The 8,287-nt window shown below is 35.7% G+C and overlaps 1 long non-coding RNA gene across 1 annotated transcript; it reads left to right on the top strand.

Annotated features, from left to right (window-relative positions):
- Window positions 1–3,807, top strand: LOC126832630 (uncharacterized). The gene is made up of 3 exons (XR_007684789.1): window positions 1–179; window positions 1,992–2,060; window positions 3,284–3,807. It is a non-coding gene; the product is annotated as an uncharacterized LOC126832630 (long non-coding RNA).
- Window positions 3,808–8,287: the final 4,480 nt, after the last annotated feature.

Genomic DNA, 8,287 nt, shown 5'->3' with positions numbered 1-8,287 from the left:
TATAAGTGAGTTTAAGTAAAAAATTAAAGACCAACATGTAAAGAATTGAACCAGATAGCTTGCCACTTCAAAATGTTGAGCTGTTAGGAACTTTTCGCTATATTTGCTTAACGAAGTTAGGTACTTCATTGAGGAATTCCACTGTTTAATTGAGACCACCACTTACAACTTTGACATAGGTAAGTATGTAGATATAGCTACCCAGGCACTTGGGGTCAATGTGCAATTTGAGGACTTATTGACAACCATATATAGGAACTAATAAGAGTATGTATGAATGCGACAAACTACCACAGAGGTCCAGACAGTTAACTATGTTAAATTTAATAGAATTAGTTGAAAATGACAAGGTTAATATTCTCAAAGATAATCATGTCATGACTTAAAGCTATGAAATATACCCATAAACAAGTGGAACTTGTCTATCATTATACGCAGGTGTCCCCAAAACACACCAATCTGTCGCCCGGGGCTTTCATGAGTTTATTACTCATGAACGACAGATGATGTAAATTAGAGAAAAAACCCCAACCCAAATCGTGATTTTTTTTTATACGTCCACATTCGTGATGTAGGCGTATTATGTCATCGCCCCTGTCTGTGTATGTGTATGTGTGTGTGTCTGTGGGTACAGGGCTCAATAGTCAATTTTTAATGGATTGAAACTATTGCTAATTCACAATGCAAGCAATATGATTGACAATGCAACTTTAGCACAGGCAAGCAAAAACTTGAACATAGCTGTAAGCTGACACAGTATAGGTGATTACGCTAAAGATGTTTATAATCGTCTTCTTCAACAAACACGTATACTGTCAGCCAGTCCTATCAATGAATGAACGGACGGACGCCCTATTGACTTCAATGTTAAATACATGACATTTCTTAGTCTACATACTGGATTTTTTTAATATTCTGATAATTTTAATCTTTTAAACCACGAAGGGGCAAATATGTCACAATCATCTTATAAAAATATTGAAGAGAGTTGACCGTTTCCATTTTTTTCAAAGACTGTCATGTTCATGTCTATCCTCTTTGCTCGGCCCCATCTTTTCCCAAAATTTTCACTGGACTAAACACAACTAGCCATGTCTTTGCACCAAAGTTTGCAAGAGGTTAATTGACCACTGAAATTTCGAGATATAAACACTTGAAGTAGCATACTATAAACATGTAACTGTCAACCGTTCTGATATCCTCTAAACCATGAATATTAATTTTACCGAATTGATTGTCGATTAAAACCCCATACATTATTAACATCTTGAAAGACTATTATTAGAAGAAAATTCGTTTTTAATGTTGGTCTGTATCAAAAAAAAGTAACAGGAGTTACTTCCCTTGAATAAATATGTTTCTCACTGTATGTGCCTCTGGAAATGTCTGTTATCGCGCTGTTGTGCATTTAACTCAAATTGTCTTTATAATATTACCGTTCTATAAGTTAAATTTTTATTAATAATTCACCAATAGATCATGATAAACAGGTCTTATAAAATATTCTTTTTTTAAAAAAAAAAGGTATTTCACCCCGTTTTAAATAAAAAATTAGCCTACATTAAAAGTCACATAGACTGGCCCTTGTCCTCCGATTTGTTACGAGGGATTTGAAAGGAGGTATGATTTCTAAAGATACGTTTGATTAATTTGATTGGGAGGCATTGGTAGTTGTAAGAGTCTGAAATAGACTCTGGGCACACGCTGTCAGACTTCACTTAAGACGACTGGTTTACAAAATCAGACTTGGTCAGCCTTGGTGTACTTGTCGAAATCACAGGTTGTTTGCGACATGATGACGAAATCTCCAATCTCCGAAAACGGCTGCATTTCACTATTACATGTAAATAGTCTAATAGCTTGGCAGAACTCGTCTTCAGATCCTTTTAGAAATCGATTGGGACCAGTGTAGTAAATCAAAACCCTTCTTTTAAAATGAAATGAAATAAATATCTAGCTTTGATTATAATGTTTATTTCTTTATCCCCTAGATTAGAAGATGAAGACAGTGTGCCTCTGTTCGTTAGTTGTTCTTTTTGTCAGTGTTTTGTACACACCTGGTAAGTGTAAAAGAAGGATGTGGTCGCGACAGACCTATATTCAGAATCTTCAGCTCGCATGTCATAAAAAATTCCCTTGGTTTATTGTTTTCTTTGAAACAGCACCACACTGGTTTGCTAGACGGAACGATATTTTCGATGTTAAATTAACGACCGTTTACAAAACGTTTCAGCGCGTAGGGCCGTACATATTCTTATATATATTATATGAGTGAAAACCTGGACTAACCATGTCTCCGATATATATGTATAATATATAGACAGCAGGGAAATCTGTCCTGGGGTGAGCAATTAAATTGGCTAGTAGACAACAAACAGATTTAATGTACTAGTTAGATACAAAACTTATTCATTGATCCAAATTTTCAAAATTATACGACCATTTGGTTTGGTATTTTATTCTCCATGCAGAATAAGAACAGATATTATATCGTTTTTAGACTATGAATTTTTGTCTTAAAATAATTGCTAGCTAAAACCAGAAAGTCGGGCAAGGTAGTGTTCTATTCACAGCCACACAAGAAGCAGTAAATATTGCGTGCTGCTTTATGTCCACAAATGCATGGCGATGTCGAAAACATCCATTATTATATTGTGGATCATTGCTAAATTGCACAGAATAAAATATTATTGTCGTTACTGTCGCCGATAAACGAAATCTGTATTTCTATAGAGAGAACAACCGCCATCAATAATGTTTTTTTTTTATCTCCAAACAAACATGGGCCCAGCTACCCGATGTAGGTATTTAAACGATCAGACACGAAATCGTTAAAATTCGGATAATGTTGCATTCGGTGTCGTGTTTGGATTGGGATATAGATATTTGTTGATAATTAACAACATAATTTTGATTCCTCGCCAGATAGTCAACCTCGTATTAAAGAGCCATTATCAATCTCACCACGAACATATCTGTAATTAATTTTGAATAGTGTTATATTCACAATAATTTTAAACGTTACATAATACCCTGCGCTGACTTATTGTTCACGAGTTTCCGTTAACGCACAATAAAGTGTATGGCTAGTAACTAGAAAGGTAAAACATTTGTATATAGCTGTTGTGGCTTGACAGATTTGTCCTAAATTATGCATACAGCCCATTTAAACACCGTAAAATCTAAAAACTAACCGGTGAGACTTCCAAAACGCTCATGGATTTTTTAAGGTTTTTCAAACATCCATGTCAGGTCAAATAATATTTTATTCTTTCCATTTCAGTGTGCCCTCAAGCTGCAGCAGGACCATATCAACAGGTGTCATTTAATCAACAACAGCCACCACAGCAGCAGCAACCACCCCAACCACCACCACAACAACAAGCATACAATCCACCACCCCAACAATATGATGTACCTCCACAACAATACGACCCACTTGCGGTTTCCCCTCCACAACAACAACAACAACAACAACAACAACAGCCGGCAGCTTTTGTCGAACCCCAATTCAGTATTTTGAGACAACTGCAAATGGGGCAATCAGGCGCCCGTGCGCCACTTAGAAATACCCCATACCAAAATAGTTTCTTCAACAACCCGTTATTTATGCTTCTCTTCGCTGGTGGTGATTTCTTTTAAGGTTTGATTTATTAATCGATATGTTAATTATTGATCTATTAAAGTGACCCAGTCTTACATCTACCCAAATTATTATGGAATGTATGGGGTATAACATTTTTGAAAATAATTTAGAATTCCATTTTAATATTTGTAAATCAAATTATTATATAAAATAAAATCGATTCAAACTATATTTTATATATATATATATATATATATATATATATATATATATATATATATATATATATATATATATATATATATATATAAATTTATATCAGGCTGAGACTGAAATAATTAATTTCATACAATCTCAATATATTACAGGTTGTTATTGATATACATTTTAAAATATATAATTAATTATTCTGTCCATATATTTCTTGCAAGTTTCAATTTTTTATAAAGAGGTGCTTTTGAAAATAGACTTTATCAACTTCGATGGTTTCTCGGCAATGGATTGTCGATCACTAGCGCATATATCCGACCAAATGGTTTTTTGTGCCATCATAATGACTAAACAAACGTTCTTTGTGAGACTCAACATCCTAAGCCACTGACAAGAAATAAGATCCAGTTAACCAATCTAAACTGGAGTGTTAGTTGGGAACTGGAAAAACTTCAGCGGTTAAATTTATTACATTTAATATGGTTCCATCTTATGGTAACACATGTACCACTGTTAGCTTATCAAACTTGGAAAGTCAGTTAAGAGGAGCCTATTCGTTACTACTTATTGTAAGTCAGACTCGTGTACATAAGTCCTTATACAATCCAACAAATTATAAACCTGTAACGGTAAATCTCTTCGATCTTTGGGGTATATTCTATGCCCGGAATAACTTGAGATCTGAAAGTCGGGGCGGCTTTGGATATATACAGGGGAAATTTGGGTTACTCTTCTGAAAGTTTTTCTTTAAACCTGTAACAAGTTATTCTTCCGGGGTAGGGTTTTTTTCCATAAGAAAACATGATCAAAGGTTTTTCTTATGGGAATTCTGGGATATTCTCATTTTGCGTACATGTAAACATAGATGGTTTATAAGCAAGATAAAGTCCTCGACTTCGGTTATGTTGGGGAAGAAAGAATTCAGAAAAAAAACCTCGACAGAAAAACCTCGGCCTGCTGGCCTCGGTTTTTCTTTTTCTCAGGTTATTTTCTTCAGTCTTTCTTTCCCAGCATAACTTCCGTCTCGTGCTTTATCCTACACATAATATATTTAAGCTTGAAAATTCATGTCAATAGACTGAACGCCATCTATCTATACTAATATAAATTTTGTGACTGTCGTTTGTCTGCCTGTCTGTCTGTTCGGGGTTGGCGGCTACACTAGGTCTGCCCCGAGTCTGAAATTTGGGGTATAAGGGTAGCTCGGACCGGGGAGTAACATAGGCCAGGTGGCGTTAGTCTACCACTTCCGGTTTCGGGGTTATGACCCCCGAGCGAAGCCGGGCATTCTTCTAGTAATATATATTATCAACTAAAAGATCTTGATGTTGAGTAAATTGTCATTTACTTACAATAAAACAAATAAAATTACAATAAAACATTAGTCAAAAGGAGGAGGCACACACGACAAACAACACTATAAAAATAGGTTGTCAGGCAACGAAATACAAGCCCACTGCACCTAAATCATCCGAGCAGTCAACAAGGGTTATCGCATATTTGTATATAAAGACATTACGATCTTATTAAGAGTAGCATCTCATAAAGTATTTATCAGACAGTATTAGACTCTATTGGCGTATGGGTCTCCCCAATGATTTTTATTATACAAAACATGTAATATTATGAATTTGAATTTGACTGTTGAAAATCACAAGCTTCTTTATCTCATGGACACTTGTAGTACCATGGGTCGTCTGTCAGACGTGGAGAGCAGACGCGGGAAAGCTGGTCGCCACATCCGGCGTATGACCCATGCATCGTTTCTTACTACATATTCTGGAACAGCCCATGATCGTCTAGTATTGTCTCTGGCCGCATTTGTTTCTTATTTTTTTCTTGTAGGACTCCACTTTAAATAATGTGTATTTATTCTGCCATTCAGTTTATGGTTACACACAGTAACACCAATACCACATTTCGTTTCTACATTTTATATTAAGCACTACTACATAGGTTACAAAGTTACAAACATAATAAAGTCATTCTCTCTAACCCGCTCTCGTGCAGAGTCGGCGAGTCTGCTGATGGAAATTCATACATCTTCTCCCTACGAGAACTACATGGCGGTCTACCCTAAAGCGCACATTCTAGTAATTATATATTCTCACCCCATGCCAAATATGAAATGGTAACTTTCCTATCACGTGCTTTTAGAATTTATCCTTGAAAAATGCAAATGACCAACATGATTACTAAACTCTAACTGCGTTAACGTATCTAAACAACCAGCATATTTTTTTCTCTATATTTGGTTATGAACTTAGAATTAATAATTTGTAAAGATAATGATATTGTTTTGGCCCTCATTTTTCTCTATGTTTTGTCTTTAGTTTCAGATTTAACTTATACCATAGCTAATATTTTGGCAATGGAGAATATTAATCAAAACCATAATACTATTTTCCATAGATGTTTCTTAGCACAAATTCTTGACCTCTATATTACTACACACTTTGTATAAATTTAATGACCACTGGAGTGCCCACAACAGTTTTCAAATTGATCACGAGGCATAACCCTAGCAGTAATTTTCGCAAATCAATGAAAATTAATAGGACCCCTCGCTTCATGACTTTAAACGTGGAGAGCGGGCGTATATGTCGCAAAACCGGTCTCCACATCCTACGTACGACCCATGCATCTTTTCTTACTACATACTTCTGTAGCCTTGTGCTCGTCTAGAATTTGTCTCTAGCTGCCTTTACTTCTGTTTCACGTTGTGTATTTACTTCTTACTGGTTTTCTTAAGACGTTTGTCTTACCAGGAATAACAATGTAACAGTTCGCTTCTACATTTTATATAGCATAGCCGAATACATATGGATACAAGCATGATAGATAACAATACTAGCTAAAAACCATTTCTCAACCCTAGCCAGCCTCGCGGCTGTCTAGGAACTCAGATGGAGCCTCTCTGGAATCTAATGGAAGTCTACCTAAAAGTTTACTATAGATATCTTATATAGCACTCACGTATACCATGCACAGAAAGCCTGTTCATGGCCCTGAACCTGTGCAATAAACGATATGATTGGTTACTTTATGTCAAATGATGCAATTAGAATAATTCCACTCACGTGTAATTCTGGTGGTAAATTATTGACACCTGTTCTGGTTAAATAGCTCTTTTTATGTAACAATATGTCAATTACAGACTAAGTTGATTTAGTACACTTCCACATATGTGGAAATCTACCAACTTGCCAAAGATATTAATTAATGAAATATACCGCCATCATTAATTTCAAGAGCAAAAATTCTAGCAATATTATTACACTTTTTCGTCCCATGGCCTTCACCGCTGTGTATAACTTTAAAGTCAATCTGGTAATAACTTGAGCCCCTAGAGTATCCACAAGCAAAAGTGGACACGGACAGAAGGGTTGACGACTTTATACTACCCCATTTCAATGCGGGCGTATAAAAACCACAATTCAGCCCACATACATGTACAGGTAATACAGTTAGCTGATTTCATGTGCATAGATCTCATGACCTAAATAAAAGTGTCACTAGATTGTAAGAGATTGGTTGAATCACACAAATTTTTATTGTGTACCATAATTTGTATTTGTGTGCTCAATCAAATAATCAACTAAACATCTTGTAAAATGTAATTTATTATTTATTATACATGGCTTGGATGTAAACTTAATTCATTCTCCAGTCGTTTTCCACTACTTACACAATATTTGTCAGTAGACCTGATTGCATAAAGGGAGCTAACCATGGACGAGTAAACAAAACTCTTAAGGCAAACCTGCGGACAAGACATACCAACTACAATAGACTTTGCTATCAATAAACACCATGTAACTGGCACATGTGCAGCTAATCAAGCTGTGATAGTAATTGGTTTAGATTCAAATGATATCACCCATTAATATCCTAAAAATTGATTGTAGCGCATACTTAAATCACCGACACGGGCACTAAAACATAATCGTATACCCCATTCAGCTGGCTTAAACACTAGAAACATTAAACTGCATGGGTAAATAATCTAGTTTTAATTCACCTGCTCATTGGGCAACTTAAAAAGTCTGTCTAGCTTTACTCACTCTGCCTTCTGGGGGACATGACAGTCACATCTATCATATTATGCATAATAAACTATAACTTCTGATCGACAATACCAGAATAAATGGTTCGGCTAATAGCACGAATCTTTCAATATATAGTCCATACTAATGGTATACCTAATCGTTAGAGCTCGCAAGGAATTCTAAGGTAGCTCAACTTATGTCGACCTAAGGCACGACAAAAATTTGGAAACCAGTAAAAACTGTTCGGCCGAATCTGAGTGATTTCTTACCAAGCCCATCCTGCTGTAAACCTACTATAAACAATAACACGTGAATCACTTGAGAAGTGATTTTTACGATCTTCAGTAGTATTTGGGTATAGATCAACGCGGCGAGAATATGCATTCACTTGATACACTCACTCCGTTCATTTGACACCACCCTCTCTGTTCGGATAAGCTGG

This window comes from Patella vulgata, chromosome 9, assembly GCF_932274485.2.
Source record: "Patella vulgata chromosome 9, xgPatVulg1.2, whole genome shotgun sequence".
NCBI classification, from domain to species: Eukaryota; Metazoa; Mollusca; class Gastropoda; family Patellidae; genus Patella; species Patella vulgata.
This window is presented reverse-complemented; position numbering and strand designations above follow the sequence as displayed.